The 23716-nt window shown below is 39.2% G+C and overlaps 1 protein-coding gene across 1 annotated transcript in view; it reads left to right on the forward strand.

Annotated features, from left to right (window-relative positions):
- The first annotated feature begins 19 nt into the window (after positions 1 to 19).
- UGT8 (UDP glycosyltransferase 8) overlaps positions 20 to 23716 on the forward strand; it is an 83441-nt gene continuing 59744 nt past the window's right edge. The window contains exon 1 of the mRNA XM_008059208.2: positions 20 to 286. The gene's annotated coding sequence lies outside the window, so the exon portion shown is untranslated. The remainder of the gene's footprint in view (positions 287 to 23716) is intronic.

Raw genomic sequence — 23716 nt, forward strand, 5'->3', positions numbered from 1 at the left:
CGCGCGGGGCGGGGCGGGGCGCGGCTTGGGGGGCGCGGCCGCCCGCGGGGAGCCGGAGGAGCAGGCGCGCTGCGAACCCGAGGGAGGGCGCGGGAAAGCCTTGCCATCGACTGGGAGCCGAGAGCCCGTCTCGAGCCGACCGCGAACTCTGCAGGCTCCCTCACGCCCCCGAGCCACCGCAGGCGGCGACACCTGATCCGGCGCGCACACACGGGTCCCTTCTGTCCCGGATACGATTACGCGGCAGAGACACACTCCAACTCACGCGGGGCAGCCAGGAGACGAGGTAAGCGGAGCGACCACGCCGGCCCAGCGGGCAGAGAGGGGCGGGCTAGGAGGAGGCGAGGGGCGTTGTTTGCTCCCGGAGGTGAGTGCTGGGCGAATGGCTGCGATCCAGGGGCGGGGGGTAGGAATCGGAAAGCGCGGATGGGGTTGGGCTGAGGAAGTTAGGAGCCGATCGAGGCGGGTAGGGGGTAGGGAGGAAGGCCAGGGGTTGAGGGGGTGCCGAGAAGATATCTCCAAGCTGCCCCCGGGGGCCCCCGCCATCCTCTCCCTCCCATATGGCACCCGTTTGAGGGTCCCCTTGCGCTCGTGCATGCGAGGCGGAAGGAGGGCAGAACAGGGCGCCGATTCGACTGAGGACGTTGCACCTGACCCAGGAGGGATGGGCACGGCGGACGCCCCTGGCCGGAGCCAGTTGCCAGGGCAGGGACGCGGGTCGGGGACCGGGAGGTGCTTCCGGACGTCTCCAACTCGCCTCCGTCTCTCCCTGAGAGGGAGACGAGAGCGGGGTGCGTTGGGGGCGGGGAACGTCTCGGGGCGGCACACGCTCGCTGGGACCCTTCAGCGCCCGCCGGGGTCCGCAGGCCCGCGCGACCCCCAAGAATGGACTGTGGTGGCCGGGTCGCGCGGGCCCTTGCGCCGATCGGGGGACCACACAGGGATGCCCTGGCGTAGAGAAACGTGTGCGGATCCCGGGGTTAGAGAAGAGGTGAGCGCCGGCGGGCGGGCGGGCGGGGGCAGAAGGACGCGCCCAGGGGAGAAGGGCGCCTTCCCCGGACCGGAGGAGTCGCGAGGGGCTGGGCTGTGTGGCTGGGAGCTGGAGCGGGCCCACCGCATCGGGGAGTGCAAGTCGATGCAGTGCGTGGGGTCAAAAGGACAACCCGAGGTAGCGGGAGGGGGCGGGGTGGGGGTACGCAGTCTACACGGGCAGACTCCCTGGTTCAGCCGGGGCTTTATACCATCGGGTAGGGTGAACGAGCCACTGCAGCCCGGGCCTCGGGAAAGGATCGCCTCGGTAGTACCAGGACTTGGGGTCCCCATCGCCTCTTCGCGCGGGAGGAGGGGGGAAGGGTGGAACTCCTGAGAGAGTCTCTCCCAAACTCACGCAGAAGGCTGGATTGCGCTCCTTAGGCGCTCTCAGCCCGGAGAGGGAATGCCTCAAGGTGAAGGGTGGGTGGCATTTTCCAACTTGGCGTGAGGCCGAGAGTCCCCTCCCTTATGACCCCGTGTTAGCCACTGGAGTTAGTAGGGCCTTTTCTCTGAGGTGAGTCCCATTAGAGACAGTCAAAAAAACTCCAAGACTCGCAAAATCTTCAGTCACCTCAGGCTGTCCCCTTGCATTATGAGTTTTTCAAGATGAATGGCACGAAGGTGTGGCAGTTTGGCCACTAGATAGGTGCCAGGTGTGCTGGTGTTACTATTGTTAATTTTTGATAATTTGATAATACTATTGATAATTTTTTCCCCCAGCCCCTCACCCCCAACCCCCCCGATAATTTCATATTTAAAAAGTCTGCATTCATTCAGTATGGCTGTTTCAGTCCCACCTATCCCAAGGAGGAAAAAAACAAAACAAAAAGCCAAACAAAACAAAGACTGCCATTTGAAGGAAGGATGGAAAGTGTTTTTTAATTGATATTTTCGTAGTATTAGGAGTAATCACACTTTGCCCCAGGATATATTTTTTAAATTAACTAAAGGGTCAGACACCTCAATATTATATGATAAGGGAAGCTAGAACTTTTGGTTAATTGAATTAAATCTGAGCCAACAGACTTAGTTTTTCTCCTACAGAAAAAAACAAGTGTCTTGGTAGTTTGAGGTTTTGCTTTGGGAATGTGTCTCTGTTCAGCAACTATTCTAGATAATAGCAGAGAAAAATACTCTTACTTTTTTTGATTTGCCTGCTCCCCACAAGGTGATATAGTGCTATAGGAGTGTTGAAAAACTCAGGTAAATGTAGTCCCCGGATATTTAGTAAAAGTTGGAATCTATCAGGAGCTTTGACACAACTGAGCAGATCTGTACTTCTAACTTTTTCCAGGTACTACTACTGTAGAGATTCAAACTTTTTAAATATGAAGTTTCTAGAGGATTATACTTGTTGCTTCAAACACTTAGAACAAATAAACCAATGCAGTAATAAACACATTTCTAACAAAATTTATTTTGTTTAAAGGTTTGAGAGTTTACATTTCCCAATAATTTAATTTAAATGAAAACATTTTATGGTTTACCTTATGAATAATTATTGGTTTAGCTGCAATTTATTTTATTTTATTTTTTAATTTAATTTAATTTTTTTTTTTTTTTGAGTTGGAGTCTCACTCTGTCGCCCGGACTGGAGTGCAGTGGCTGCTCCCGGCCACCGCAGCCTCAACCTGCTGGGCTCCGGCGATCCTTCCAGTAGCTGGAATGACAGGCATGCACTACCACGCCCACCTGATTTTTTGATTTATTGTAGAGACGAGGTCTCACTTCCCAGGCGGGTCTCGAACCCGTGGGCTTAGGCAATCCACTCACCTCAGCCTCCCAAAGGCGTCGGATTACAAGGCTGAGCCACCAAGCCCGGCTTTTAGCTGCAATTTAAATATTCCTGAAAAACCTCACCCCAAATTCTTATCCTTATCCTAAATCCTTAACTCCTTTTGAAAATTATTTATGTGCCTGTTTACCAAATAATATCAATTTGTTGCTGTTTAATTCATACTAGGTTTTCCGACGTACACCTGGAAATTTCTAAGTGATTTTTTACCTGGAGAGATAGAACTTTTGCTTGTTTATGCGGTATTTAATAATATTTCATTTATTTAACTTCATCTGCATTGTTGCTTATTTACATATGCATATTTTCGAAGTAACTGATCCCTCATACTATTAATTACTGAAACTTTAAAAAATTTAGACCTTAGAAAAAACAAGCAATTTCTTAACCTTACTATCTTCCTAGTTTCCTTGGAGGATATTGGATATAAGTTATTTTTTTTTTTTTTACTGAGTTGTCTTTATAAGCTTGAATTCATAAAGAATTGAATAGTGCTATTAGTTGAGGTGTATAGAGCTGTTTTTGTTTATAGTAGATGGTCTCAGCCTGCTGGGCTGAAATACTAGAATGGAGACAGAAGTACCATTCTTCTTTTTATGGTTTTTCTGGGTCCTCTTTCTGTTATCAGCTATCAGTTTCTACTGCTGTCAGGCTGTGAGCGGGCCCTGCTGCTGTATTATCTGTTGTCTTTTTTTTTCATTAAATGATGTGGACTATTTCCTTAGTATAAAGCCTGTGGACTTTGGGACAGATACTTTCTGTTCACTTTCTTTATTTCTGGGCTGGATTGTGAGCTGAAAGGTTTAGGTTCCCAGAAGGGTGGCTTCTATATAAAAGATTTTAACATGCTTTTCCTAGAAAAATTTGTGTATGAGATCTTTAGAAGGGTGTCTTAATTTCAGACAGTTCAGTCTTCTGGGAAATTGTGGCTTTTCTGAAAGCTGAAGCAGCCTGTAAGAAAAAAGTTTACTTTTCTTATAGTAGGCCCAGACTGTCTTTGTTTTGGAATACACACACACACACACACACACACACACACACACACACACACACACACACATACATGTACACACATACATACACACACACACAAATATACACATATAAAATGATATTTTACATACTACTTTCTGCTACTGAAACTCACTAATCTAGGCTTAGTACGGTGGCTCACATCTGTAATCCCAGCACTTTGGGAGGCCGACGCAGGAGGATTGCTTGAGCCCAGTAGTTCAAAACCAGACTGGGCAACATAGCAAGGCCTCATCTCTACAAAAAATAAAAAGTTGAAGAAAAAGAAGAAAAAAAAAGAAACTTACTAACCAAAAGTAATGTTGTTAACATTTTCCTACCCTGGCCACTTGAGGCTAGATGAATTGTTTAAACAGTATTTTGCATATGTACCTATGGAGGAGCTACATCATCACATCAGTTTGAATAAAGTAGTTTAATTTGGTCTTGAAAACAGTGGTAATCATATCTTCTTAACTGGAAACATTTCAGAAACAATTCACTCTTTTATTCAACAAATATTTATTCAAAGCGTACTATGCGTCCAGTGCACTGTCTCTGGGGATGTGCTCTGGGTTTAAGAGGGGAAAATAGGAAACGAGTAATTTTCAGTAAGTATAGTACAGAGCTGGCTATTCTGTAAGTGCTGTGATAGAGATATACACAGAGTAACCTGAGCAGAGATTTTGGAAGTGGCCAGTTCTACATGGGGGCAGAAGACTCGAGAGGTTCATAGAAGGTGTCATAAAAGATGAATCACTGTAGGCAGGAGAAAGATCACAGCAGGCTGTTTGCCATCCTAAGGAGTGCGGACCATTTTTTGTTCAAGGTTGTTTTAAACAAAGGAGTGATGCGATGAGAAAACAGCTCTCACAGCAATCTAGAAGGATGGATCTGAGGAACGTGAGACAGGAACAGCAGTTTAGAAAGTACTGGGGCGACCTGAGTAAGAGTAGTTGAGGACCTTATATCAAAGTGGTAGCAGCGGGATGAAGAAAAAGGTTTGGTCACAAAAATATTCAGGTGGTAGAATCTCCAGGATTAGGTGACTGATTTAGGTGATGGAGTGGGGGTGGCGGTACAGGAGGAAGGGAAGAGAACTTTAAAGGAGATGCAGATTTGAGAAGAAAGGGTAATAGGTAGAATATGAAGTGCTTATAGAAAACCCAACTGAAAATGTGTGTGTCCAATGGATTATTGACATAAGTTCTGTGCAGAGAGGTCCTAGATTAGATAGGTAAGTAGATAAATGAATGGAGGAATGAATGGACAGATTGTTTTATCAGTTTGCAGCACATAAGTGATTGTAAACAGTAAAAGTTGATAGGTTTTTCAGGGTAAATACCAAAAATTAAGGGGGCAGTAGAGACCTGGGAAGATCCTAAAATTTGAGAGTTGGGTAGAAAAATAGCAACAAAGAAAAATGAGAAGATACAGAAGAAGAGAGGCAGGAGGAGAATTAGGGAGGGCAGTCGAACAGCTTTTTTTGTTTGTTTTTGTTTTTGTTTTTTTTGAGTCAGAGTCTCACTCTGTTGCCCAGGCGGGATTGCAGTGGTACAATTATGGCTCACCTAAGCCTCAACCTCTTGGACTCAGGCCGTCCTTCTGCCTCATGCTCCTTAGCAGCTGGGACTACAGGTACAGGTGCACACCACATGCATGGCTAACTTTTTGATTTTTTTATTGAGATGAGGTCTCACTATGTTGCCTGGGCTGAGCTCAAACTTCTGGGCTTAAGCAGTCCTTCTGTCTCAGCCTCCCAAAGTGCAGGAATTACAGGTATGAGCCACTGCAGTCAGGGAGAGCAACTTTTTAGCAACTGAAGGATGAGAAAATGTCAAGAAGTGAGAGATGAGATACTAAGATGAAGGGTATCAGACAGTCCTAGTTTTACCTCTAAATAGCTCTGTTACTTTGGGCTCAAAATTTAGTTCTGTTTCCTCATGAAGACCAAAATACCTACTTTATAAGGCTATTTTGGGGGTCTAATGAGATAAAGTATGCCAAGCACAGTGCCTGGAAGGTTACTGGTTTGTGTTTAACAAAAGCTAGTCATTTTTATGGAAAGCAGGACTTTGCGACTAGGAAGGTCTGTAGCAACTTTTGCTTAATAGCTGTCAAGGTTCAGGGAGGCTGATTAAAGATATATTGTTAGATGAAAACTTGATCATATGTTTAGCTTTCTGCATTAGAAGCCACTAGAATAGCAGCAACTGAAATTTTGAAGGGAGCAGAGAGAGCCAACTGAACAAAATCCTTGAAAAGAGGGTGAGAGTTGTCTCAAGAGCTCTGCAAAATGTTTTTCTCAGTACCAGTCATGCTTTCACCAGCCTGGAGGGGCAGGTAGCACATATAATGTTTTTTAAAAAACATATGGTCATCAAATCTTAGAATCTTAGCATTTTGCATTTTAGTTCCTTACACAGTCTAATAAGATAATTGATTATTCATTTTAATAGTAGCTGAAAACAAAACAAAAAAATCAGATGGTATCAAAACTTAAGAAAGTAGATTTTAGTATTTGATGATTAAGGAAGCACTTCTATATCTTATAGGGTCTCAAAAATCAACATTGTGAAAAGTAATTATTAACTTGTGTACTAGAAGAAGGACTGATTCGTAGAGGTTTGTTTGCTTTTTTAAGAAATTAAGTCTACTCAGGTAATATTTAAATATATCTACTTTTTTCCTTAGGACTTTTTTCTGTTTGGATGAAATGATGCTTTCTGTTAGTGGTGAACCTTTAAAGTTAGATTTCTGTTTTAATATGTATTTGAATTTTTATGCTTTAATTAGTAGATATTTTGAAAAAAATCTACATATGTGAACTGGTTTGGGACTCAATCAACAATTGAACATAGTACATATCGTTTACTAATTTGTTACAAGGGATACTGGTGATTAATTAGTTATAAATACTGTTTATTCTTTTTTAGTTTAAATTAGTGGTTCTGTTACAGTGTATTCTAGTGTTACTTCTCATTTATCATTTGTTTCTACAGCGTTTAGAGTAGTACATAACTTTTAGATCTCCCAATAAATACTTGTTGAGTAAAATGAAATTAGATGCTCCATATTTTTAAGGTAAAATGAATTTTTTATATGTAGTTTTAATATTTGATCATGTTCTTTACAAGAGAATATCTAGCCACAATTTTGGTTACCAGCAGTTCTCTATTTTGGAGTTAAGTTTCAATGCTTTCTTTCCACTGTACTTAGTCTTTTACAGTTTAAGGTCCTGTTACTTGCAAAGCACAGTAATCTGTGCAGGTGATTTGCAATGTAAGATTCTTTCCAATTCTATGTTGTATATTCACCATCTCAGTTTTAGACTGTATGTTGTCATGCTCAGCAGCACACTTACAGGGATAACAAATGCCAAATTGAAATTGACTTATACAGGAGAACCACACTTAGTCAAGTATTTAGTAGTGCATGGCCAAAATAAAAATGGTATCTTTGGATTTATGAATGGCAGGGTCTCTAGGACAGCCTAGGTCGGTTCCTGTTCTCTGGCTAGAAATTTATATAAGTATTAAAACATTTAGATTAGATGGAAAGACTGTATAGTAGGAACATTTCATAGATACTGTGTGTTTTGCTTATATCTGAATTGTTTATTTGGAATAATCACTATGCTGTTTTTGTTTTGAAGGTATAATTCATTTCCGTTGATGATATAGATCACAGAAATGCATCTATAAGGATTCCAGTTCACTAAATAAATTTACATTTATAACTGATAGTAAATATTTGCTCAATTTGGGAATATCATATAACAATATTTGTAAAATCATTTTGTATTTTTAAATTCTGTGTTTGAAGAAATTTAATATTCGAAACATTTTCAAGATACCAAGTCATAAATTTGTAGTTATTACATTAGCTATAGATTACTTTAATAAGTAAAAACTAAGGGGTTAATTTTCTTCCAACTGAAACATTAGATTTAAATAATACATGCCCATGAATGCAGAAAGTAGAATAAAGTGTACAAATGTGCTGTATTTTCTGTAGTAAGTTCCTGAGAAACTATGTAAAAATTCAGTTTTTAAAAATTGATTAATATTTATTGAATTTAAGGCAGTAGAATAAACATGTAACACTTTAAATATAGGTGATGGGAATGCAGATGTTATATTAATCTTTATATTTTTCTGTATGTTTGAAGAAATATTTTGCAGTAAAAGGAAAGTGGATAGTGATTTTAAAGCATATTGTATTTTAAATATTCCCTAAATGTTCCTTAAATATTGCTATTTAAAGCAATATCAACTTGAATCTTTACATAGAAAGACTCCTATTCTGATTTACCTGTTTGGCAAATTCAGATTTGTCTAATCTGCTTAAACACACACACACACACACACACACCCACACACACCCCAACATACTTTAGCACGCCTAGATACCACCTTTTGAATAGTCTCATTCATCAAAATATTTTAAACTTCTTAAGTTAAAGGGTTATTCTGATTCTGCCTCATCTTCACCATAACATCTGTTATTTAGAAGAGAGGCATTAACAGGAAAAATTTAAAAAAAAATTTTTTTCATTAGCAGCCACATGAGGGATGGTGTAGTCTTTCTACTTTGAGAGAGCTACTCCAAGACCAGGCAGTTAGTGCAAGGCCTGCCCTTCCCATGGGTTTCCTTTATGAAGAAGGCCCTTGTGTTTTACATAGCTTTTGCATTTGGGCTGCTACCTATTCAGTCGTGCTCACCAAGCCAATCAGGAGAGCAGTACTTAAAGGAAAACTAGTCAAACAGGTTTGCCTGTCTATTTAAAAGGTGGGAAAAACAGTGAAATTTATGGTTAAGGTCAAGGGTTAAACTGTTTTAAGGAATATGAATGCTAATCACTGTTGTCTTCTGGTTTTGAAAATACTTTAGAGACATTTGTGTCTTAATAAAGATAAGGTGAGAGTGAGAGAAACTGGAGGGGAAAGTCAGTTAGTATTAGGGAATGAGAACACGATGGGGAGAGGGAAAGTAAAAACAATAGTGGAGAAAAAACTCATGAGGAAGAGGACAGTGTTTCATGTCATGTCTAAGTTTCATGTAAGCTGAGTGTATCATAGCAGGAAACCATCGTATTGATATGAGAATGAATTTATTTATTTATTTTTTTTAAAGCCTGCCTGTTATCTTCAACATCCAAAATAGAGAACAGGAATACCATACTAGGGCAGAGCTGAGGCTTTCCAGGGTTTATTAGTGGGAAATGTTGGAGTTAACATTTTAACACTAGCTTTATCTTAGAAAAATACTACTTGGGGTTTCCTCTAGTAAAATGTTAGATTCATACAGCTTTATTATAGTTTGCAAATCTCTTACATGTGAATTCTGCCATTTTATCCTTATTCTGACCCTGAGCTCTGTTTAGTAGGTAGTAGTCATTTCATAGACCATGACTTGGGGGTATAGAGTTTCTTAAGTAACCTCTTGAGGTCACTAGGACAATCCAGTCTGTAGAGAATTTGATGTTAAATCCCAGGTTTCCTGCCTAGAACAAGTTTTTTGAAATAGCTGACCACTTGTCTCATTTCATGGGAATTCTGAATCTTGACCCCATTGAAATTACCTTTACATAGTCTCTTGTTAGTCCCCACCCTTTTCTGTGCTCCTTTCCCACTTGTTGAGATTTCTTTCCTTTTACTGTCTGTAATGGCACTGCTCATATCTTCATCTACCCTCTGGTTGTGCCTGTGCTTCCTTTCTGGGCATTTTAAAGAACATCTTTTTGCTGGGCGCGGTGGCTTACGCTTATAATCCCAGCATTTGGAGAAGCAGAGTTGGGAGGATTGCCTGAGCCCACGGATTGGAGACCAGTCTGGGCAACCTGCCATTAAATCCAAAAATTAGCTGAGTCAGCATGATGGCACACACCTGTGGTTTCAGCTACTTGAAAGGCTCAGGTTGAGTCCAGCAGGTTGAGGTCGCAGTGGCCGTGAGCTTGTCACTGCACTACTCCTGCCTGGGAGACAGTGAGACTCCTATACAAAAAAAAAAAGAACATTTTTTTGTCATCAAACCTCTTCTGTCTTCACTCCTCCGGTGAGATTGTTCATGCTCATGGATTGGGTTTTTGAAGACTTTCTTCCTGTGCTTGATACTTTCCATTCACCTCCTGCTGTCTTTCTGCAGTCCATCATTGACCAGTGGCAGTGTTAATGCCTCTTTGTCACCATTCCTCTGACCTCTTATCACCATTAGGTGGTCATCCTTAATGACCCACTTGCCTTCTCTGAGGGCCGTTTGACTGTCCATTTATTTTCACATGGGATCCAAAGTCTTTATCCTGGCTTTCAAGGTGGTCTCTTGCCTCGCTGCCTTCTGATCATCCTTGTTTATCTTCTTCTGTTTTTCAACAGGGTTCTATTTGCCTATTGAGGCATTTGCTTCAGAATATTCCCCCTACTTGAATAGTCCTGCTTTTTAAATTCTATGCACTTTAAAATTCCCACCCTTCAAGGTTTTGACACTTGTTTCACTTCAGACTATGGCTTCCCCAAATTTATCACTTTTCTGTGACTTTCTTTGTTCACATATAGCTGAACACTTAATTATGTTGCGTTCTCCCTCCAAGGAGAGTATGGGCTTTTAAAGGGTGGAGTCTTACTCTTTTTGTCTCTCAGTATGCCTCGGACAAACACGACTGATCAGAGATAAGATATTCAAACAGGATTGAATGGTATCTTTCGTTTGTCACAAGGCAGTTTGCCTAATTTTCTGTATGTATATTGATGGTTTTCCCCAAAACTATATCATTCATACCTGAAATGTTTCCTTATTTTATTTTTCAATGAAATATTCTATATAAGAGTAACATATCTTGTAAGAGACTACAGCTTCTTTTCATAACAGAAAATAAAAGTTTGATAAGTAGAAAGGTCATGTTATAGTTCCATGGAATTCTATTATAAAATGATGATTTAGTAAGTTTTAAAAAAAATTTGCTTGGGATTTCTAATACATATAAATGTGTTCACAAGGAATTCTACCTTAGGTAAGGCAACTACAATAATCATAGTGATTTAGTTATTTTGTATTTACATTTGAATGCAAGTATGCCTGATGCCATGAAACAGTAGTTAAAGAAAAGGAGGATTATACACATGAAGATGATGACTTAAGAATCATACTAATTGCTCCCCTTCCCCCATAGACCTTTTATACAAATTAAAAAATTTTTTTTCTTTCCCTTCCTCTGTGCTTTATTTCTTCTTTTGGTAATTACAAAATTCTTCTGGTTTAAAATATCTCCCCTTCTATCTTCCTCTGGGCAGGGCAGATGTAAGAATTGGAATAAGAATCCATTTTATGCTCGGATGGTGGCCGAATATTTGTAGATCCAGCTTCTTCAGAGGCTGAGGGAGGAAGGATCCCTTGAGGCCAGGAGTTCAAGGTTGTAGTGCTCTATGAAGGTGGGGCTTGTGAATAGCCACTGTCCTCCAGCCTGAGCTTTGTCTCTAACAAAGAAAAGAAAGAGTAAATTTTAAGACAACTCCTTGGGGTGAGGGGAATAAGAAGAAGAGAGAAGGAGAAGGAGAAAGAAGTTAGGTAAGAAGTGGTGCTTGTCTATTTTATTTTCCAGTTTTAAATAATTCTTGAAGGCATTGAAAATTCATTGCATTCTTTTGATCAGTTAGACTTTATCTGAACATATGCTTTAGAATATACTTTTTTCTTCAAATTTCTAAACTGTGCACAATATGTAGAAACAAGCTCCTCTGTCTTTGTTTCCTTTCTCTTCTTTTAGACTTGTCTGGTTTTCTGACAATAACTTTCCTGCCTTTCCTAAGGAATTTAGAGGAGGGATACTAGAGATTGGCTTACAAATAGGGGAGAGATGTGGATAAAGTGGAGATGGGTTAGGGGTCTGCCTGTCTTAATCTCGATAGTTTATTCAGCCTCTATATGGGTCATAAATGCTTTATGCTTTCTGACCATTATTTTTTGCTAGCAAAAACAATTTAGTTTATTTTAACACTACTTAAATGCAGTCCTAATCTTGTTTCTACCCATTCTGTCGTGCTCAAAAGGGGATTGAAGGAGTGACATTTTGAACCAGATATGTTGGTTTCTGGAGGTCTGTAGTGTCTGTAACATTTAAGAATTGGTTCACCCATTCATTTAACAAACAACCTGGTACAATGATAGAGCTATTCTGCCTTAGAGCCAAAGTACATTGTAATTTTTTTGTAGTATAAACATTTAAGGGTTTTGTAGTATAAAGGTTTAAGAAGGTCATTATTAAGGCTTTTCAAAGACTTTTTTTCTATTTATTTCTTTATTTCAAAGACTGCTGTTTGGATTTATGTATACTAGTATTCAAGAAAAGATTGATCTGATATATGGCAGTGACGACTCTGGAGAGTCACTAATCCAGAGAGGTACTGGATTAGGACCCAGGAAACCTGAGTGCTAGTTCCGACTCTGCCAATGAGTAACTATGAACTCGCTGTGTGATGCTAGGCAACCACCTCATACTTTGTCCTTTCTGTAGATAGTTTGTACTCAGCTATCTTCAGTTTTTAAACAATTTTTAAATGGTTTAGAATTGATTCTGATTCATTTTTCAAATTAAAATACATGTTTTTAAAGTTTTTTTTATCATTTTGTCACAGATATATTAGGTGCCAATGTGTAAATATATTTATGTTATTTTTGCAAGACTAATAACAACGGCACTGGTATATAAAAGACTTTTCTGGATTGGCTTCATTGTAGTGAATGTCTAGTATAATCCTACATGCTTAGGAATCAGAAATCTGTATATTTTTACCTACTAGTAAAGAAGCATCAAATAAATGCATTCTGGTCTGGCACAGTGACTCATGCCAGTAACTCACCACTTTGGGAGGCCGAGGCATTGTTACCAGGAGAAAGGGTGCTGCTCCCGGTGTGAGTCGGGTCAACAGCAGGTTCTGGTGTTCTCACTTGGAATGAATTCACTAACAGACACACAGGGAAGCAGGATAAGCAAGTAACTTTCTTAAGCAAAGAATAAGACATCTCAAGCAGGGAGAGCAGGCAGAAACAGCCTGTAGAAAGCTGCTGCTTCTGTGAATAACTATTGTTGAGTTATAACTTATTCTTAGGGTTACTGAGGGGTGGGTTTTTTTTCCTGGAATTGGGTGGTCTTCGGGCTAAGACTCTGTCACTCCCTCCTTGTGTCGGGCCTTACATAATCATACCAGCACTGTCACGTCTGGTGTAGGATGGGAGTGGGAGCCTTCCTTAGGGTAATTTTATGTTAATAGTATTACAGTGAAGGTTTAAAGTTATCTTAGGTCAACCTTGGCTATTGATGTGCATGCTGGGGGTGAGGGGTGTCTCTAAGCTAGTTCCTGCCTTGGTGGACAGCAAACATTCTGGGTAGATGGACTATAGTGCTACAGGTGTATCTGATAATAGCCTAAGAGTAGGTGTGAAGTTTCCTATAGCTAGGTCGTTTGCTTGTATGTGTGGTTCTGCACCAGCTGCTTCAGGCATCAATGAACTTAGAACGTTCCTACAGCCCTAGAGCTTTTCCTTAGTCTAAGGTACCTACTCTGTTAGCAGGATAATTGCTTGAGCCCAGGAGTTCTAGACCAGTCTAGGCAACAGAGTGAAACTTCCTCTCTACCAAAAAAATTAGCTGGACGAGTGGCCAAAAAAATTAGCTGCGTGAGTGTTGGCCACGCCTGTTGTCTTAGCTACTCAGGAGGCTGAGATGGAAGGATAGCCTAAGCCCAGGAGGTTGAGACTGTAGTGAGCTGTGATCATGCCACTGCACTCCAGTCGAGGTGATAGAGACCCCCGACTCAAAAAAAAATAAATAAATAAAATGCAATCTGTCATTCTGCAGAAATTACCAAAGTCTTTTGGGGACTAATGTTACTTTGCTCTTTCTTGTCTAAATCACTATAATAACCTTCTCTTAGTGATTATGCTGGAATTTTATAAAACAACAATGGGGAAGTTTGTTATTTATTCACCTGTGAGGACTTTCAAGGAATTGAATAGAGAAATACCTAGAATTTTGTTTTTTGTTCTAATTTGTTTTTTGGTTCTATTTGACCAGACAGTTTTGTCTCCAAAACATGTTTGAGATATTACATGGAAATTTATTTTGTAACTCTTAATAATGTTAATGTAGGTAATGTTAAAACTACACTTATATTAGTGATATTAAGGAAAAGACATTCTCAATAAGTAGAGGAAACAATACCATCTTTTGTGATTCTAGTACATTTATGTGCCTTGAGAATTTCTAAGTAATGGTGTATTAAAGACAAAATAAAAATTAGATCTGGATTTCCTCCAGATTCACTTGCTGAATTCCACTTATTAAAATGCCAATAAAAGAGAATTATAAAAGCCTTAACAAAATATTTAAAACAATAAGCATCATTTTGAATTTTTTTTGGACTGTCACCCAGGCTGGAGTATAGTGGCACACTCGCAGCCACCCCAACATTGACCTGCTGGGCTTAGGTGATCCTTCCGTCCCAGTCTTCCAAATAGCCGGAACTACAGGTACGTGCCACCACACCTGGTTAGTTTTTTGATTTATTGGAGAGATGAGGTCTCCCCAAGTTGCCCAGGCTGTTCTCCAACCCATGGGCTCAGGCAGTCCCCTCATCTCGGCCTCCCAAAGTGCTGGGGTTACAGGCTTGAACCACCACACCTGGCCATTTAAAAATTTTTTAAGGACATATACCTACCAGAATTTAAAGCCTCAGGCTATCTCATTTGTATTATTTATGAAGCTTTACTCATTTGAGTAAAGATGAGATCAGAATCAAAACAAAGAATTTCTGTATCGTTTGCTGAATGTTCATCACATGACGGAAGATGCATGGAGGTAACTGGTACCAAGCTGATCTTGGAGAAATGCAGAAAAAGAAACCCATATCCCATATTCTGTAGAATATATATCTATATATGTGTGTGTTTTAAAACTAAGTGTATGATAAAGACTAGAAGTATTTTAATGCCACCGTTTACTAAAAAGGAAAATAGCATTTTTTAACATTGCAAACCTCTATCTTTATCAGTGATTCTCAAAATGTGGTTCTTGGAACAGAAGCATCAACATTATTTAGGTGCTTGTTAGAATTGGACATTCTTGGGCCTATCCCCCAGGTCAGGCCTGGCAGTCTGTTTTAACAAGCCCTCCAAGTGACTCTGATGCATGCTAAAGTTTGAGACCCATTTGTCTGTGATATCAGATATCCAGTCAATTCAATTTTAGTTTTTTCAAAATGGAAAAAATTCTGGTCATTTTAAGGACAAAAGAAAAATTCAGTGTGGATTTCAAAATGCTTTCCTGGTTAACACTTTCTTGGTAAGTTTTTGCAACGTAAACTTCTTCACATTATATTTTACTTACTAATTGGTTATTTAGACATAAGCAGATATTCTTAGTTCAGGTAAACACATATCTCTCAATTTATTAAAGAAAAGGTGAAATTAGTTTTTTATTTTTGTGTATCTTGCCATGACACTGTGTAAGTGTAGCCCAATGGTTTTCAATTTTATAATCACGGCGGGGGGGGGGGGCATTAAAAAAAGCCAAAATTCTAAGACCTTGGTCTCATCTATGAAATTCTGATTTAACTGAACTAGGTTGTGGGTGGCAGGTTTTCAGCCATCTCTGTTTTTCCATAGCTCCCCAGGTGATTATAATGTGCAGCTAGAGTTGGACTATAGCCACAAGTTCAAAGATTGGCTTACCTATCACATATCAGTAAGCTTTTGAACTTGCATAATAATTGGTCCTTTCATTTTTTTAAAGCATTTTTTTGTGTATGTGTGATTAAAAACTAATTTGTTTTACAATAGGTTATTGGTATTGTTGATTTCTTGACTATGCTATGGATTGTTTTCTACATTCTACCTCCTGGATTTACCGTAAGTCCTTGCTTATTTAAAGTGCAGTCCATGCACCAGCAGAATTCCATATTACTGGAGAGCTTGTTTCAGAAATAATTTGAGGCCCCACCCTAGATCTGCTGAATTACGATTTGTATTTTAACAGTATCACTATTAAATTTGTCTTTAACATTAAAGAGTCTCTGTAACATAAATTTTCAAGTCAAGGTGAATTCTAGTGCTCTTCATTTTTTTCCCTTAGAATCCATTGATTTGTTCTTAACCATTTTTATAAACCAAATCATATATCAATCTCATTAAACCTAGTCTTTTTTTTTTTTTTTCTTTTGAGTTGTAGTCTTACTCTGTCGCCCAGACTGGAGTGCAGTAGCCGCTCCCGGCCACCGCAGCTTGACCTGCTGTGCTCCAGTGATCCTTCCGCCTCAGCCTTCCAAGTAGCTGGAACTACAGGCGCGCGCTACCAAGCCTGGCTAATTTTTGATTTATTGTAGAGATGAGGTCTCGCCACATTGCCCAGGCAGGTCTCGAACCTGCGGGCTCAGGCAATCTACTCACCTCAACCTCCCAAAGCGTGGGATTACAGGCTGAACCACTGAGCCTGGCTAAACCTAGTCTTAAACCCATTTTTCAGTAAGTTTTAGAATAGTAAGGGATATCCATGATCATTTAATTTCATATCCTTTCCTTGCAGGTGCAGAACATAAGGCACAGAGAAATTACATGACTTAGCCCAAATTACAAAGGCTACTGATCTGAGGATCCATAGATGCATGCTGTAATCACCTTTATTTTTCCTTTTACTACAGGTCATTTAAAATGATATTATTTTTATAATTTAAACTACTTGAAATGTGAGCTAACTGAAGAGACCATTTGAGGTTACTAAGTATGATACAGATCCCCAAACCCCCAAAATTTTAAATATGCATTGACGGTTTTTAAAATTATCTACTAAATTGATGTTGGTAACATTTTACTAACACTAATATTTCAAGTTAGTTTAGAATTTGTGTAATTAACTAAGTGATAATGGAGAAATTGAACTTTAAACAGAATGAAAATGAAAGGGACTACCATGTCTCCTTGCTACTTATTAAATACTAAAAGTGCATTCTTGTGCTCCTGAGAAATGACAGGTATTTTTGTAACTGGAAATTTTAAAAACAAAATTGTTTGAAGTTGTTTCTCATGAGTCCCTTGGGATCCAAGTCTGTGAATTATACTTTTCTGAATTCCCAGGACAATTGAAACAATATCAACTCTTAATATTTTAGATTCACATTGCCTTCATAGAATTATCTGTACTTATGTTATTGGACATAATTAGCGAATACTAGATCCTTATCTGTCAGTCTGGTGGGAGATTGCATAAACATCTCTAGCAGTTTACTAAAAATGCAGATTTTTGGGTTCCTGTCAGATTCAATAACAGTCTATATGCTCAAGAGACCCTGGAACCTGCATTTTTAGTAGGCACCTAGGATGATTCTTTCGGACACTGAAATTGAAAAACTACTTCATTAGATGATTAGATTTTTGTGTTGTAAATAGTTGAATGTAGTCACCATCATAAAGCATGAACTGGATACATATTATGTACTAGGTACTGAGTGCCATGTCAGTTGATAGCCATATTATCCTGTTTTCCTTTCTTGCTATTATTGTTATTTTTTTAAACTTACCTTCCTAGGCGTTGGCAGAGAAACTCCCCAGGTGGGCCTGAGCCAGCTATCACTGATAAGTGAATAGGGTTGAGTTTCTCATTACAGCTTCACCACCTGTACTGTAGATGTCTGAAAAGAGATAACTGCAGATACTTGTAGTGTAGAAGAAGTGATAAGTGCAGCTAGCTTGGAATGCTACAACAGCAACAACAACGTTCTTTATAACCTCTCCTTCAAGAGAAGACTCTTTTGTATTCCTGTTGGCACGCGTCAAAGTCCCAAGTGCAAAAATGAAATCTTTTGAATTATAATTATTAATGATTTATTTCTTTCACTATTTCATGTATGTAAAGAAAGGTCTGCCTGTGTAATACATCTAGAGATTTCTCTTAATCTTATTTTCCATAAGATGACATGTTACTGTAAGGAATATATTAATAACAGAATGTTTTTCATCGTTCCCTTTCACATGATTTTGTTATTAGTCAGAAAACAGTATTTTAAAATCTAAAAGTGATATTACAAATGTTGACCAAAATCTTCTGAGAGGGAACTATGGATTAACTTGTTTTATTATATTTGTAAAATGGAACCACATTTCTTCTTTCTTTGCATTCAGCAGTTTTCAGTTTTATTTCTGCAGTTAAGTGTGCACTTCCATACAAATAAATGTTTCTTTAATTTTTCTGAATGAATCAAGACCATTAATTTAGTGAAGTGGTGAATTTTAAAAGTTTAGAGTTAACTATCTGTATTTCTTAACTGCTGACAGCCAACCTGAGCCATTCTCCCAGTGTAAGTTTTTCACCCAGATGGTATCTTAATTAAAGGTACCTGACTTTTTTTTTTTTTGCAGGGGTAGTGTAACCAACAATAGGTGGCTTTACTTTTCTAAATTACCTCTTTCCCACCTTAAATCAAGATGTTTCCATTCTACAATGTGATTTTAGGGGATTCATTGCTTTTAGTAGCTTATTTGCAATTAGCCAATCATTAATCATTTCAGAACACCAGTTATTGCCTTGAGATGAAAGATAAATGTTTAAAACCTGGGATACTCAACAACTATATAGCAATAAAGCTGAGTTTCCTCCCAGTTTGTCCACAGTTACAATTTTTTTAGTTTTTTTTCTATCTTCACATGATGGAATAACAGTGGAATAATTTACAGGATGTTAGATCTTTGTCAAGTTTTTAATTCTCTTAGCCTTATTCTCATTATCCATAAAATGGGGGCAACATTCTTGCCTTGGTGTAATCTCTGTATAAAATGAGATGATGCTTGTAAACCCTGTCATACAGGGAAGGCCTCTAGTGATCAAAAATAGCTGCTGTTGTACGTTAGGACATAGGTCAGAGCTGTAGGATGACCAACTCATCCCGTTTTGCCCAAGACTTTCTCAGTGTTAGCACTGAAAGTCCCGCATCTTGGGAGCCCTCTTCAATTTTAGGAAAACGGTGATGGTTAGTCACCTCAGAGCTGTCACCTTGGAGACTAAACATAATGGCTTCTAAAAGGTAGCTTAGTTCTTCATGCATAATAGTTTGGCAGGCAGGGCCGTGTTCAGGTTCCACAATATCAGGACCCAGGTGTCTTTGTTGTTACACGTTTCCTGGTTTATGCTTCTGTCTGCGTGGTCCAGGATGTTAATCATTACCAAGTCTTCATTCCAGCTGGCAGGAAGGTGAAAAGTGAACCTCCAAGGGCATAAATTAGAGATTGCACATAGCACGTCTGCTTCCGTCTCATTCTCATTTAGTAGAACATTTATTTATATGACTAAAACTAGCTGATAGAGAAGCGCAGAAAAGTTGTCTTTTGTATTTTGGCTATGAACCAAACTGAAGTAGGGGATTCCATGACTAGAATAGAGGAGGAAAACAGGCCATGGTTTTCTGCCCTGTGCCTGTGCTGGCAGCCAGTGCCAGTTTCCGTTTATAATCTTGTTCTTGTTATTATTGAATATAATAGTAATTCTCATGGTCATTTATAACATTGCTGTGAATGTGTAAGTTGTCTAATAAGCCGAAAAAGGACCCCAGATTCAAGGAAAAACTGTATTGAAAACTGTACTTTTACTTGCTACTTTCTTCCTCCGATTCCTCCAGTACCCAATACCCCAGAAATTTTCTCAGTAGCTGAGGTATATGAATAACTTCAGTGCCGCGGGCACTCTAAATGTCACTATCTAAATGTAATTTGCAGCTGTAACTTAAATTGTATACAATGCTCTGCTGGTCAGAGCACTGGCCAATGTATAGGAACCAACAACTCTGGACTATAAAAGAGGACCTTGGGCCAGGTGCGGTGGCTCAGCCTGTAATCCCAGCACTTTGGGAGGCTGAGGTAAGAGGAATGCCTGAGTCCGGGGGTTCAAGACAAGTCTAGGCAACTTGGTGAGACCTCATCTCGACAATAAATAAAAAAACTAGCCAGGCATTGTGGCCTGTGTCTGTAGTTCCAGTTACTTGGAAGGCTGAGGTGGAAGGATCATCTAGGCCCAGCAGGTCAAGGCTGCAGTGGCCATGAGCATGCCACTGCACTCCAGCCTGGGAGATAGAGTAAGATGCCACCTTAAAAACAAAAAAGGGAACTACGAGGTCTGAAGGGTTGGGCAGAGCCATTTCAGAAAGACCTTGAGTCCAGCTCTGCTCCCTGGATTCGAATTCAGAAATAAATTTCTTTCCACCAGTTCCCTGTCCTTTTGATTTATTGGTATCAAGGAAGAGCAGCCGAGCGTTACTCAGACCATAACAGTATGCGGTGAACTGCAATAACATGAGTAAATATACTAATCATAATTGCCACCAGAGGTCAAACCTGGTACTCTATCAAATATTGTTAGATAAACTTCATCTCTTCAAAGCACCTTCCACAAGTAAGCCTTGGAAGATGCCATCCAGCAAAATAAAAAGCAAATAACTATAAATTCAGTAAAATAAATACTGACTAGGCATCACTGCTAGTGCTTTTAAATAAATATACATTTTGTTTTCAAAACCTATTTTTCTGCCTTCCCTTGTACAACTTAAACTCAATAACAGTAGAATTTTTAGGTAAATTTAATAATTGCTTTAGTCCCTGTGCCCAACCACATAGTAAGCGCTTAATAAATATTTACTGAGTGAACGACTACAACTGTGATTTTGAACCAGGAATATGTAGATTAAACACATGCACCTCCACTCACAACCCCATTTTTCCTTTAATTGTAATTGAATGAACCTTCTAATTATATTAATTGCTTTACTTTTGAAGAAAATTCTAAATTAAAAGCTTTGCCCACGGAGACCTGCTGGGCTCCGGCGATCCTTCCGCCTCAGCCTTCCAAGGAGCTGGAATTACAGGCGCGCGCTACTATGTCCGGCTAATTTTTTTTTGATTTATTGTAGAGATGAGGTCTCACCACGTTGCCCAGGCGGGTCTCGAACCCGCGGGCTCAGGCAATCCACTCACCTCAGCCTCCCATAGCGTAGGATTACAGGCTGAGCCACTGAGCCTGACTGATTTTAGATGTTTTATTAACCCTTATTTTGTGTTTCTTTTAATTAAAAATCACTTTGATTAATTCTAGTTCAAAATAACAGGATGTGAATTGCTGAGCTGCTTGAGATGATAGACTATCACAAACTCAGTTCTTTCATGTAACTTATGTGCTTGTCATTTATTTCTTATATGGTTCATCTTTATGAGTGCCTCTCAGTTCAGAATTATTAATGATCTAGCCTTGAATTGGTGAAACCAGAGAAAGGATTCTTTCAAGTGGTAGCTAAAGGTGATTCCCCATTTTTTAAAATAAGTAGGTGGCAATAACATTATAACGTAACATTGTCCAGACTTACGTTTTGTGTTAGACTTTGGTATTTTAGACTCCTGTTTGAGAAAGTGAGAAATATAAGGAATTTACAAAAGTCTACTTTTCCTCTTCTAAAAATCTCAATAGTATATTGGGATTTTCCTGTAGCAAATTTCAGCATATGTGAACCATTGATATCCAGACACAGGAGCAATATAGCTAATTTAATTTTTTTCCCCTGGAGCTTTAAGGCTTTAAAACTTTTCCTTTTGCCTTAGAGGAATCACTTTTAGATGAATGTTTTAGATACGCAACATTAAAGTGACGCCCTGATATCCTTACATTCTTGTTGTTTTGCCTAAATTAACTCATGCTTAAATGTTAAATAGCTTCCCTGTGGTGAGTGGTAGGCATATCCATTAAAATTTTCTTGATTTCTTACCTTAAATGCAGGCATAGAAATTATTTATTTATTTGTATATTTTATTTTATTTGAGTCTTGCTCCGTTGCCCAGGTGGAGCAAAATGGCGCCATCATAGCTCACTGAAGCCTCGACTTCCTGTGCTTAAGCCATCTTCTTGCCTCAGCCTTCTGAGTAGCCAGAACTACAGGCATGCAACACCATGCCCAGCTAATTTTTCTAAGTTTTTTTGTAGAGACGGGGTCTTCCTATGTTACCCAAGCAGATCTCAAGCTCCTGGCCTCCAGTGATCCTCCCTTCTCAGCCTCTCAAAGTGCTGGGATTACAGGCAAGATCCATTATGTCCAACCAGAAATAAGTTTAAATATAAGAAAAAAATTTTGGATCATATACAAAATGACATTTTTTTGATTCTTTCGATTTTGAGTTTTCTTCAAGATTTTGGCAGTAGAGTACCATCAAGTAATAGTAACATCCTAGAAGCTAAAAGAGAAATAAGAGAAAGAGAGAATCAGTAGTATCTAGTATTAAATAGAATTTCAATCAAATAACTGCCAGAAAAAGAAGAGCATTTGTGGGAATATTGGGGGGTATTAGTGCCTTTAACAACAAGAGTTTGGGCAGAGATGCGGTGGTGTCAAGGACTTACAGTGATCACTTGGGAAGTAAGGTTAGACCAGCAAACAGAGACTGATGTTTTAAGATACTTAACTCCAAAGGAAGAGCTCAAGGGGCATGCCAACTGAATGAATGTGTTATAAAAATTGTGTACTTTGGGTAGAAATCTTTGAAAATTCAGAAAAATATAAGTAGGAAAAGAAAACAAAATCACTCAAATTGACATTCCTGATTGACACCTGATACTAGTTTGATATTTAGCTTGTGGTCATTATAATCATTTTATTCATGTATACTATACATAATTTTTCTTTCTCTTTTCTTGATATTATAAGTATTTTCTCATTTAAATTTTTTTAAGACATGATTTTTGTTGGTTCTATAATATGCCATTGTAAAATATACTATAATTAATTTGCTTAATTCTTTCCTGTTGGATTATTAGTGGTTTGGGACTGTTTGATGTTGGAAATGAATGCAGTGAACAACTTTGTACATAAGTGTTGATGTTTCTGATTTGGAGTATTATAAATGTAACATAATGTGCCAAGTTGCATTTCAGAATATTTGCACCAATTTACATTTTTACCAACTGCTTAAGACTATGCTGGGCCTTTGAAAGAGCTGAATATTATCATTAAAAATAACATCCAGCCAGGCTCGGTGGCTCAGCCTGTAATCCTGCGGTTTGGGAGGCTGAGATGAGTGGATTGCCTAAGCCCGCGAGTTCGAGACCCGCCTGGGCAATTTGGTGAGACCTCCTCTCTACAATAAATCAAAAAAATTAGCCAGGCGTGATAGCGCGTGCCTGTAGTTCCAGCTGCTTGGAAGGCTGAGGCGGGAGGAACGCCAGAGCCCAGCAAGTCGAGGCTGCGGTGGCCGGGAGCGGCCACTGCACTCCAGTCTGGGTGACAGAGTGAGACTCCAACTCAAAAACAAAAAACAAAAAACATCCTTTCTAGTTTTATAAAAGAAAAATCTAGTTTGTTCATTTACTCAATTATTTAACTGTATCCCTGTATACTTTTTTTTCTCATACCAGTTCTGGACCTATTATGCGTTTGCTTTCTTTTATATTCCTTACTCAGATTTGTAATGGAGCTTTGGGAGAGATGGAAACACTTGCTTTCAGTCTGCCATCTTGAACTGGAAACCTTTGCATGTTCTAGATGTTCTAAACATTCTAAAGATATTTAATTATTATGTAACCAAATCTAATATTTGTTAATATTTGCTTTATGCAATTTTTCCTATTTTAGATAATTATTTAAAGCGCAATACTTTTTATTAAAAAAACACTATGCTATTTGATTTATTTGGGGAAAGGTTTAAGTTAAAAAATTTAGTGATTGATTTTATTTTTCAAATATAGAGCCAATTTTTTTTTTTTTTTTTGAGTCAGAGTCTCACTCTGTCGCCCAGCCTGGAGTGCCGTGGCCGCTCCCGGCCATCGCAGCCTCGACCTGCTGGGCTCCGGCGATCCTTCCGCCTCAG

The sequence above is a fragment of the Carlito syrichta genome, unplaced genomic scaffold, assembly GCF_000164805.1.
Source record: "Carlito syrichta isolate Samal-C Ts95f unplaced genomic scaffold, Tarsius_syrichta-2.0.1 Scaffold303838, whole genome shotgun sequence".
Classification (NCBI taxonomy): domain Eukaryota; kingdom Metazoa; phylum Chordata; class Mammalia; order Primates; family Tarsiidae; genus Carlito; species Carlito syrichta.